Genomic DNA, 13044 nt, shown 5'->3' on the forward strand with positions numbered 1-13044 from the left:
ATATATATATATATATGCCACACAAAGTCCCAGTTACTACGCACACTCAGGAATTTGCCAGTAACAGTTTTAATGGTCACAGGCAACGCGTTTCGACAGACTCGCTGTCTTGATCATGTGTGTTAAAGACAGCGAGTCTGTCGAGACGCGTTACCTGTGACCATTAAAACTGTTAATGGCAAATTCCTGAGTGTGCGTAGTAACTTGGACATTGTGTGGCAGATTTTCTCCGTCTGGCTCCGCTGGCATCACACACCACCTGCCAACGGGCTAAGGATTACAGAAGGAGCAATTTTGATGTTGTGATCTATATATTTGTTATATTATTACATACAAAATATTTAATTATAATATAAATTATTATTAAACTAATAATTTCAAATTAGATATATGTAAATAAACCCATCTATATATACATTAATATATATATATATATATTATATGTGTGGTTTATATTTGTAAATAGGCATAATAGTTATATATTAAAACGCGTTTTCCCCATGTATTTTTCCATAGGACCTTTAGTCGCAGCTACAGCCCGAACGGCTGAACAGAATTACTTGAAATTTGGCAGAGAGGTAGCCATAAGGTCAAGGAAGTGCCTTTCGCAGGTCTGGTGTAAATCTGTTCAGTGTTTCCTGAGAAAATAGCATTTAAAAGCATATCAATATCTATACGCGCGCAGGGTGCGCGCACTGTGCAAGCCCTGTGCGCGCACCCTGCCGTGCGCGAGCGTAATTCTGATTGGTTGTTAGATATCAGTAAACATTCGAATCGGTCGAAATCAGGAAGTGTCGGCCGCCATTTTGTCTGTCACACTGAAAAGGAAAGGTGGAGAACGTGAATAGGGGGCAGAGTAGGGAGTTCTTGACCCCCTAGCCATTGTCAGGGGGTCATAGTTGGACCACGAAGGGCAAAAAAAAAGATTTTAATTTTTTTTAAAAACATCGCGAGGTGCGCGCACTCTGCGCGCACCCGAAAAAAAACATTAAAAAAAATAGAAATAAAAATCAAGTTTAAGTGTTTAGATATTAGGTGGCTCTAAAAAGAGCCCTTGTGTTTATTGAGTGTTTTTCGGTGCCTACAAGTAAGTACCGATGCAGAGTCTAAAGTTCAAGAGGAAGACTCTGTTCCCTTCATCATTGAAATGTACACCGTCTCCTCTATTAATGTCTTGCATGTTGTAACGCAAGTTTTTGTGGTATATAGAACCCATGCCATAGTCTCTGAGGAAAGCAGAAACAGACCTATTAACGTGCTTTCTTGCTTTGTCAATCTGCGGACAAAATTGGTTGGACCAGTTCCACTTTTGCCTTTGGCATATATTAGAATATACAAAGGCAGTTTGTGGAAAAAGTAACATCAATTGCAGAAAGGTGTCCTTAATACGCATTTCCAGACCTACCCCAGTTAAAGTGCCTAGGTCATTTCCACCACAGTGCACAATAATAAGGTTAGGCTGTGGTAGATGTAGAAAGGTTTTCACCAAAGGCATTAATTGGTGCCACTTTAATCCTCTCTGACCAATCTATTTAATGTCTACATTTGGCAAAGCAAGGTCTTTTACAATACCTCTTTTTTCTGCAAATTTTTCACTCCAGAAGACATAGCTATGACCTACAATCCACACTGTGAACATCTTTCAAGGAGAACAGGATGCACTCAGGAGGTGTCTTTCAGTAGAATGGCAATATGAAAAGAAAGACAGTTGAAAAATGGAGGCATACATACTTTTTTTAATAAAAAGAACTCATTGGCTGATTCAAACCATTTTACAGTTAAAACTAGGCTGTATGTTTACATTTTTAAAAGCATGTTTTGGATTGGTACAGAAAAATGTGTTCCCACTGAACATTACTTTGGATTTGCTGTTAGGTTTGAAAAGTCAAGCACTCTTGCTCTTTGGATTTGAAACATTGTGTGCTGAACTTCTGACCTCTCTGCTCACACCAGTGTTCCATGACCTGTTGCTATGGTAGCAGGCAGAAGTCATGTTGGGGGAAGGGATGATTTGGAAAGGGGTGGAAAGTTGCAACCAATAGAAATGTGTGATTCCATTTGCAAAAATGTGGGAAGGACTGTGATTTTACATAACATGTATATGTGTGAAAAAAGAGAGGGAAACATTGCCATTTACTGGTTGTGGTGAGAGGAGAGGAGAGGTGTACAGCTCTGAGATTCTGGTTCTAATAATCTTCTGTTTGAGTGCCACATTTCTTTCTCAACTAACTAATTTTAAAGGTGAGTTATGAGTTTGAGAGGGGATGTATGTGGTGATTTTTGATATAAATATTAGAATTGTCATTCTTCTTTTAAAGTTGTGTTTTACATTTTGTGTTTTAGGAGATATTTAACTGCCTTGAACATGTTAGATATTATGGAGTATGCCTTCACTATAATTTAAGGTGTACTGGTATCACCCAGGAATACTGTTTTCTGCCTAGAATCACACCATGAGACAGTGTGCACACAGGAATTGTTATCAGAGATTTAATTCGTGTTGGTCTTGCTCTATTACCCTTGCACTCGCAGGAAAGGGGCAGCTTGTTTTTTGTAACACATGGTCATGGTCTCAAGGAGCTGTTAGGACATGTGCTCTTTTCTGCTTGTCTAAAATATAAGAAAAATTTGTCAGGCTGTCACAGTAATTATCACTTACTCCACCACAGTACTAAATGTGCTTTCAAATTGCCAAAGAAAATATCGCTTTGTGCTTAGAATCACACCATGAGTCTGTGTGCACACAGGAATTGTTGTCAGAGATTTAATTTGTGTTGCTGTTGTTTTGTAAAACTTGCACTTTTAAGAAAGGGCAGTTTCCTTTCTTCAACTGTGTTGGTTAGCACTCAGCAGAAATCACTATCTCAAAAATGAGAGGCAAATGCAAACACATTTGAAAATAGCATGGTACATTTTCCTACCACTTTAAAAGTTGTGTTTTACATTTTATGTTAAGGAAGATATTTAAGTGCCTTGAACTTGAAAGATATTATGGAGTATGTGTTCACCATAAGTTAAGGTGTACTGGTATGACCCAGGAATACTGTTTTCTGCCTAGAATCACACCATGAGACAGTGTGCACACAGGAATTCTTGTCAGAGATTTAATTTGTGTTGCTGTTGTTCTGTAAAACTTGCACTTTCAGGAAAGGGCCTGGTATCACCCAGGAATACTGTTTTGTGCCTAGAATCACACCATGAGACAGTGTGCACACAGGAATTGTTGTCAGAGATTTAATTTGTGTTGCTGTTGTTCTGTAAAACTTGCACTCGCAGGAAAAGGGCAGCTTGTTTTCTTAAAGTGTGATGGCTAGCACTCAGCAGAAATCATGATCTCACAAATGAGAGGCAAATGCTAACACATTTGAAATCAACAGGGTAGATTTTCCTTCCAATCTTGTAATGGGTGAGGTACTTCCTACATGTTCAAAACTCCAATTAACCCTTACCACACATGTACTCTTACACACATATCTGCAGTGTTCATGCAGTTGTGCAAGTCTCCATGCAGATCTCTCTTGCAACTGACAATACACAGTCTCCAGAAACACACACTTTGCACACATGCAGCAGCTTCTCCTACACTCCCATGCATAATACTCAGCTCTGTGTTGTGTTTCAGATAGCAGTGTATAATGCAAACACATTCAACATCATCAAGGCACATTTCCTTTGCTGTAGTCTAATCACTCACCCTGTAACACATGGTCATGGTCTCAAGGAGCTGTTAGGACATGTGCTCTTTTTGGCTTGTCTAAAATATAAGGGAAATGTGTCAGGCTGTCACAGTAATTATCACTTGCTCCATCCACAGTACTAAATGTGCTTTCAAATTGCCAAAGGAAATATCGCTTTCTGCCTAGAATCACACCATGAGTCTGTGTGCACACAGGAATTGTTGTCAGAGATTTAATTTGTGTTGCTGTTGTTCTGTAAAACTTGCACTTTCAGGAAAGGGCCAGCTTGTTTTCTTCAAATGTGTTAGTTAGCACTCAGCAGAAATCACTATCTCAAAAATGAGAGGCAAATGCTAACACATTTCAAATCAACAAGGTAGATTCTCCTTCCAATCTTGGAATGGGTGAGGTAGTTCCTACATGTTCATGTTAAGGAAGATATTTAAGTGCCTTGAACTTGAAAGATATTATGGAGTATGTCTTCACCATAAGTTAAGGTGTACTGGTATGACCCAGGAATACAGTTTTCTGCCTAGAATCACACCATGAGACAGTGTGCACACAGGAATTGTTGTCAGAGATTTAATTTGTGTTGCTGTGGTTCTGTAAAACTTGCACTTTCAGGAAAGGGCCTGGTATCACCCAGGAATACTGTTTTGTGGCTAGAATCACACTATGAGACAGTGTGCACACAGGAATTGTTGTCAGAGATTTATTTTGTGTTGCTGTTGTTCTGTAAAACTTGCACTCAGAGGAAAAGGGCAGCTTGTTTTCTTAAAGTGTGATGGCTAGCACTCAGCAGAAATCATGATCTCACAAATGAGAGGCAAATGCTAACACATTTGAAATCAACAGGGTAGATTTTCCTTCCAATCTTGTAATGGGTGAGGTAGTTCCTACATGTACAAAACTCCAATTAACCTTTACCAAACATGTACTCTTACACACATATCTGCAGTCTTCATGCAGTTGTAAAAGTCTCCGTGCAGATCTCTCTTGCAACTGACAATACACAGTCTCCAGAAACACACTCTTTGCACACATGCAACAGCTTCTTCTACACTCCCATGCATAATACTCAGCTCTGTGTTGTGTTTCAGATAGCAGTGTATAATGCAAACACATTCAACGTCATCAAGGCACATTTCCTTTGCTGTAGTCTAAACACTCACCCTGTAACACATGGTCATGGTCTCAAGGAGCTGTTAGGACATGTGCTCTTTTTGGCTTGTCTAAAATATAAGGGAAATGTCAGGCTGTCACAGTAATTATCACTTGCTCCATCCACAGTACTAAATGTGCTTTCAAATTGCCAAAGGAAATATCGCTTTCTGGCTAGAATCGCACCATGAGTCTGTGTGCGAACAGGAATTGTTGTCAGAGATTTAATTTGTGTTGCTGTTGTTCTGTAAAACTTGCACTTTCAGGAAAGGGCCAGCTTGCTTTCTTCAAATGTGTTGGTTAGCACTCAGCAGAAATCACTATCTCAAAAATGAGAGGCAAATGCTAACACATTTCAAATCAACAAGGTAGATTTTCCTTCCAATCTTGTAATGGGTGAGGTAGTTCCTACATGTTCAAAACTCCAATTAACCCTTACCACACATGTACTCTTACACACATATCTGCAGTGTTCATGCAGTTGTGCAAGTCTCCATGCAGATCTCTTTTGCAACTGACAATACACAGTCTCCAGAAACACACTCTTTGCACACATGCAGCAGCTTCTCCTACACTCCCATGCGTAATACTCAGCTCTGTGTTGTGTTTCAGATAGCAGTGTGTAATGCAAACACATTCAACGTCATCAAGGCACATTTCCTTTGCTGTAGTCTAATCACTCACCTGTAACACATGGTCATGGTCTCAAATAGCTGTAAGGACATGTGCTCTTTTCTGCTTCTCTAAAATATAAGAAAGATGTGTCAGGCTGTCACAGTAATTATCACTTGCTCCTCCACAGTAGTAAATGTGCTTTCAAATTCCCAATCAAATATCGTTTTCTGCCTAGAATCACACCATGAGTCTGTGTGCACACAGGAATTGTTGTCAGAGATTTAATTCATGTTTCTTTTGTTTTGTAAGACTTGGACTCGTAGTAAAGGGCCAGCTCATGTGATGGGATTTGAAAAGCTCAAAAAAAATGTAATGAATTAAAATTACATAAAGGTATTTTTTTTAGTTTTTTGCAGGTATTGCTGAGCAACAGTGAAAAAATTTAAAGATGCCTATAAAGTCAAGAAAGAGAAAAGAAAAGCAACAACAACTATATTTGAAGACAACTGGTAAAAAAAAATAGGAGGAGAAGCTCGTGTTGGAAAACAGAAAAAGTCTTCTGGTAAGCAGACTAAAGATTTTTTTTTAAATATCTTCAAAAAAAAAAATTATCGAAAGATAAATTCAAACAGTGTTTCAAGTACAAAACAACAACAGAGTCGACAGCAAAAATAAAATGCTAATGTAGACTCAGAAGTAAGAAAGAGTGACTTAACACGAAAAATAGATTTTAAAAACATTCGTAGAAAAATGTTTCAGAGAAGAGTGATGTTCAATTTGCTAAAGGATGTGAAAAAATATAAGAAGAAAACCAAATTTTATAAGAAAAAGAAATTTATTGAAAGTATTGTTACGAAGGCTTTAGAAATTAAAAAAAACTATTCATTTTAATTTTGAACAGGATGCGTAGATTAGATAAATTAGTCAATGCAATGAAGTCACAAAGCAAAAGGAAAAGAGAAGTAAAAAAAATACCTTTTGTAAAGTGTTCTTAAGAGAATGGAAGCATAGTTCAAGTACTGAACCATTTTTTAATGAAGAGAGTTATCTTCAAAGTAATAGTTTGTTGCATGCAGTTGACACCAATGGTAGAGCATATGAAGTTAAGGATGGTTGTGTAATGGAAAAGGAGAAAATGATTCCAAGAAATGAGGAAGAAGTGATGGCTGATGAGGTTATGGGGAGACGTCCTAAAGCCCCAGTGTACACTTGGAATTGTAGTAGTATTTGTACTGTGCGTCAGGAATCTATTGATAAATTACGTGACTTTCTAAGAGAATATAGTAAAAAGAGTGTTAAACAGAAGATTAAGGTGCTTCAAAGACTAGATCCATGCAGAGTGAGAGAGAATACTGGTTTGCAAGGACATTCTCTGGCTTGTCTATCTAGGAAAGTGTGTCAAAGTGTTTTTCACCATTTTAGGATGCTGGCTGTTCATCATACTGAAATGAGAAAGTTTGTGAGAACATTGTATTTTGCTAAAAGTCCAGCACTAAAGTTAAATGAGTTGAATAATGCTCTGTTCCGTGGATCTGTATCAGATGTAGTGAAGGTTACTGATGAGATTCAGTTTTGTTACTTTGGTCCAGAACAAGAAAGTGCAGGAAATGACACAGTTATTGATGAAAATGTGGAAGAGAATGTAGAACTTACTGTTAGTAAAAATTTTGAAGATGAAATGACAAAATTTACTATCATCTCTAATGAAAAACCAAATATTACTTGTATTTGTTGCCGGAGAAGTCATTATAAAATTCAAACAAGGAATGTTGATCTGTATAAAAAAAGTGAAAATGAAGATAATTATAAGTGGAAAGATTTTGCAACATATATATTTCTGGAAAATTGTTTTGAATTGGGTGAAGATCAGCGTATTTGTAAATACTGTTATAACAAGTTAGAAGAAAATAGAATGCCAGCAAGAGCTGTACATAATAAATTAGAATTGGTTGATATTCCTCCAGAACTTTCTGATTTAAATACGTATGAGTCTATACTCATTTAATGTGTCCATCCGTTTCAGACCATAGTGCGTAGGGAGCCAAAAACAGGTAAATTACCTCCTTCGGATTTACAAAGAGGTTTAAAAGGAAGAGTTGTCTATTTGCCATTGGATTTGAAAAAAAATATGTAAACAATTGATGCAGATACTTTGGAAACTGAACCATTAGTTATTCTGGTTAATGGTGTACCTACGAAGAATAAGAAAATTTGGCAGGAGCTGGTGGATGTACGAAAAGTACAAAGAGCAAATTTGTTTTTGAAAAAAAATAATAAATGGTATGAAGCCATTTATATGGATGAAGATGAAGAAGAAATACTAGAAGACACAGGAACACCAACTGGGCAAATTGAAAAAGTGGATAAGTCAAAAGAAGAAGAAATCTATGAACATTTCAGCATACATCCTCTTCATTCTAAAGAAGTTATGGGAAACGCTATTGATCTGTTTCAGATGAAGAAAGCAAAAGGAACTCCTGTGAGTGTATGGGAAGAGAGCTTGGAAGCTTCTTGTTTTCCCCAACTGTTTCCTACAGGAGAAGGTGGACGATATGATGAACGTCCAGTACAGATTCCTGCTTCGGAGTATCGGACTACAAGATTATATGCAGAAGATCCCAGATTTCATCAAAGTATTCCTTATTTGCTCCATCTTTTATTTGAAAGTGACTTGTCTGCACTATCTTATGCAGTAAATCACATTTTGAAAACTGGAGTACATCTACATAATGTGTCAGCAAAGGACTTTATCAACAAAGTGCAACAGCGAGATGATCATTTGGAATCTCAATTGATCAATTTGATGGCTTGTCAGCGTGGGACTAATGAATATTGGTACCGACGCCATGGAGAATTGAAGTGTATGTTACGGAATTTAGGAACTCCTACATGGTTCCTTACCCTAAGCTGTGCTGAGTACGCTTGAGATGATCTTCTGGATTTTCTTCGAGAGGCAAATTCAAACATTAAAAACATACAATACAAGACAGCAGGAGAATTGTGCTCATTGGATCCGGTTAATGTTTGCAGATATTTTAATCATAGATTTGAGGCTATGATGTCCTTCATCTGCAATAAAAAAAATCCAACTCTTGGAGAAGTTGTGGATTTCTTTTGGAGAAAAGAGTACCAAGCAAGAGGTGCTCCTCACATTCATATGCTGTTGTGGATCAAGGATGCCCCAAAATTTGGAACAGATTCTGATGATGCAGTTTTAAGTTTCATCGAAGGATATGCAACATGTGCTATACCTAAAAGCACAGAAGAGAAAAACATAAAAGAGAAAGTTTTACGTTTCCAAAGTCATCGGTGTGGAAAGTACTGTCGACGAAAGTACAAGAGTAAAGATAAATTCTACACAAAATGTCGATTTGGATTTCCACGACCTGTTCTTTCAAAAGGAAGAGTAAACAGTTTTATGTCAGCTGTGCGACATACTATTACAAGAAAATCGCCTAAGAATACCTACAACCTACGAAGAAAAGAAAAGTCAAAATATATAAATGACTACAACCCAGTCATTTTATCCATGTGGAATGTTAACATGGATATTCAGTATGTGGCTGACAATTCTATTGCTGTTGCTCGGTATGTCACATCTTACATCACTAAATCTGAGAAAACGGAATTGAAGGAAATGTGGGAAGAGATTTCTCACGAGAAGACTGTCAGTAAGAAGCTATACAGTTTCAGTTTAAAGATGTTATCGCATCGAGAAATTAGATCCTACGAATGCTCAGATAGGTTATCATCTGCAAGTCTGTACTCGAAATCCAGAAGAATAATTTGGGTAAGTTTAGGTCTTGCAGGAATGCGAAATCGGGTACTGAAATCTATTGGAGAAATTGAATATTTAGCAGAGTTCGAACCAGAAAGTACAGACATTTTAAGAACAAACATGTTGGACACATATTACCCACAAAGAAGTCATCACCTTGAGAACATGTGTCTCTATGAAGTGCTGCAGAACTTCATTTTTAAACGGAATGCCACAGAAGATATCAACAATGGAAAATATAAAGTCAGTGGTGAGGAAGGATGTTTGGTGAAGCCATCAAAAGGAAGTTTGATAAATCACCGGAAGCTGAGTTGCGACACTCCTGACAAAAAGGAATTTTACTACTTGGCACTTTTGCAGCTGTTTAAACCATGGCGTTCAGAGGACGAACTACTTGGAGAATTCCAGAGTTATGAAGATTCCTTCAATGCTAGCAAAGACAGCATAGAATGCAGTACTTTCACAACTTATGTTCAAATGTTAAATGAAGAAATTGAACAAGAAGCAACAATTGCAGCTGAAGTAGCTAGAGACAGTTCTCAAGACAGTCAAAGTTCTGGGACATTCAGTCAAGATCCTCTAGGACAACCAATCGTAGAAAATGAAGCAGCAATAGCCATGAATGAAGTGGAAACAGCTATGAATCAAGCTCAGGAAGATTTAGTAGACTTAACATATTTGGAGCAGCAACTGAATGAAGAACAAAAACAAATTTATGAAGAAGTCAGGAAAAAAATTGATCACGGATTACTACATGAAAATAAAGAGTGCTCATGCGCATCTTTTGAACCAATGAGAATGTATGTAAGTGGACAAGCAGAAACTGGAAAAAGTTTCTTAATTAATGTAATTAGAAGCTACCTACAGAAGAAAATGGATTCCATTTTGTCTTGTGTTGTTACTGCTCCAACTGGGTTAGCAGCGTATAACATAAAAGGAGTTACCTTACATCGTTTGCTAATGTTACCAGTAGAGCATGAGAACAAAATACAGTACCACAAACTAGCAGGAGAAGCATGCTTGGAAGTTTCAAGAGTATTGAAGAAAATGAAAGTACTCATTATTGATGAGGTAAGCATGGTATCAAACTTAATGCTTGCCTTTGTGCATTTAAGAATGCAGTAAATTCTGAAGACAGACTATGACGTGTTATTTGGAGGAAAACACGTCATAGTTTTTGGGGATCTTTTGCAACTTACTCCAGTTAAAGGACAACCGGTATTCCATACACTTACACATGAAGACACGAAAAAGTCGTTAGGAAGTATAGGCAATGTTAATATTTGGACATATTTTGAGTATAAGGAACTCATTACCAATATGAGGCAAGCCAATGATGAGGACTATGCAAGTATTCTGAAAGATATAAGAATTCACAGAACATGGAAGAAAAGTATTACAGAGTCGATTGCTGAGTAATTTGTTTACAACAGAAGAAATAGTTCCAGAGAAACTATACAAGAAAATTGCTGAAAAAAATACTGTAATCTGCTTAATGCCAACACTACATGAATGCTCTGTATTCAATCAAGAACTTTTGAAATTGGAAAATGAAGAGATCATAAAACTGGAAGCTGTGGATAAAATTCAACATGAACGAATAACTATTATATTGACAGGCAAATTGGCTACTAAATTGGATTCTCTGGAGAAAAACATTTCAAAAACAGCTGGTTTGGAAAAGAATCTTTATGTGTGTATGAACTGTAGAGTAATTTTAGGACGTAATTTGGATGTAGAAAAAGGTTTAGTGAATGGAGCTATGGGTAAAGTTGTGGGTTTTGTAAAGTACCAGAAAAAAGATGGAATTGAATTCTTAAAAATAAAATTTGATCAGATTGAAGAGGTTAAAGTCATTAGTCGTTGTTCAGTTCGTTTTTTGCTAGTGAAAGACTTATATGTACGTAGGAAGCAGTTTCAGATTTCTCTAGCATATGCTGTAACTATTCACAAGTCTCAAGGATTAACTGTTGATAGTGCTTTTGTAAACATTGGATCTACTGTGTTTAAAGAAGGTATGGCATATGTTTCTTTGTCACGCGTGAAAAAATTATCTGGGTTATTCATTATAGACTTTGATGACTCAAAAGTAAGTGCTGATGCAAACTGTGTAAAGGAGTATAATAGATTAAGAAGAAGCTATGCTCCTCATTTAGGTCAGTATCCTGTGTTTGAAAAACGTGTTGTTTGTCGGAAAAGGAGATTTGAAAATATCTGTAATGAGGATGTACAGAAGAGAAAACAAAAAGACAGTGATGTGACTGCAAGCAAAAAGAAAAAGGACAGTGCGGAAGAGGTTGTTGGTTGTCATTTTGAAAATAGCTCTGGTGTCAACTGCTACGCAAATGTAGTGCTGAATGTTGTATTTTATCTTGAAAGTTTGCAAGAGCAGATAATACTAAATCATGAAAAAAGATTCTGTTCTTTGCTGAGTCTCCTTTATGAGAAGCTGAGTAATGATACAAATAAAATAGAAAGTGCTTCTGATGTTAGAAATCTTTTAGATGTATGTTCTGGATGTACACAGTTTACACAAAATGTCCAGCAAAATGCACAGGAGTTCTTGATGTATATCCTGATGGTACTGGAAGATGAAGGGGTAGAAGTAGAAAATGTATTTGGTGTCTCTTATAAATGGGAACATTGTTGTGATAACTGTATGATCACAAGCAGTACTAATGTTGATTCTGAAAGGTTCATATATTTACCATTACCAGAAAGTAAAACAGTGACTTTTAGTAAATTAGTTAAAGATGCTAATCACAACATGGAATGTTCTGAATGTAAATCTGAAATGTTGTCAACGTTATTTTTAAAGAAATATGGACAGTATGTAATTTTAATGGTACAACGTTGTAGAGCTGATGGAACAAAATTGGAAACTTTACTAAAGAAGTTTGTTGGTAATCAATTATCTATATCTGGAAAAACTTTTGTAGCAGTTGGAATAATTTTTCATGACAGTCCTTCTATAACTTCTGGTCATTACACAGTTTATCTTAAATGTGAAAAAGGATGGACACTGTGTAATGATTCTCAATTGATTTTCAAGCAATGTTTGCCTTATGATTTACCCAATTGTTACTTAATTTTTCTGAAACCCACATTTTAAATAATAAATTCAGCATCTGAAGAAAGCATTATTTAAATTTTAAAGGATTAAAATTGAATATTTCACTCAAAAAGGATTTTAAACTTACCATTTGGCCTCAAGGAAAGGTAAAACAAACAATTGTGGACTTCTTTGACAGATATTATTTTGGAAAATGCTCTTTTGCAACAAGGTTTACAGACGTTATTTCTTGAAAGTTGTTATTGTACTTAAAAGATATTTTTGACATTTCTATTAAGGTATGTTTTAGTGAGGATAGATTCAGGACTTTTTTAAACAATCTTTGAGATTGTTTTTTTTTTTGCCCGCTGTTAAATGATGAATACAATTGATTTCACTATTTTCTTTGAAAAGCAAAACATTCTGAAAACAGCAAAAAAAGGGCAAAACATTGCTTTGCTAAATATGAAAAAACATGTACTGTTTAATAAAATGTATTGTTGAATATTAATACTTTTTTCTTTTTTTCAGAACTAGAAAGAAAATTTAGAAAATGTAATTCAGTTTCCTTGCAATTAAATAAAAACATTTACTTCTAAATAAGTTACTTTGATGGTCAGGTAAGTTTAAAATATCTGTATGTGTCACTGCTTTTGTTTCATGCTTCCTTTTCTTCACCTCTCCTTACTCTGCTTTTCTCATTTCTCTTCTCACTCTCTCTTCCTGCTTTACTACTCTTTTGTAACTCCCTCACTCCTTCT

Source organism: Triturus cristatus, chromosome 2_1 (assembly GCF_964204655.1).
Source record: "Triturus cristatus chromosome 2_1, aTriCri1.1, whole genome shotgun sequence".
Lineage (NCBI taxonomy): Eukaryota > Metazoa > Chordata > Amphibia > Caudata > Salamandridae > Triturus > Triturus cristatus.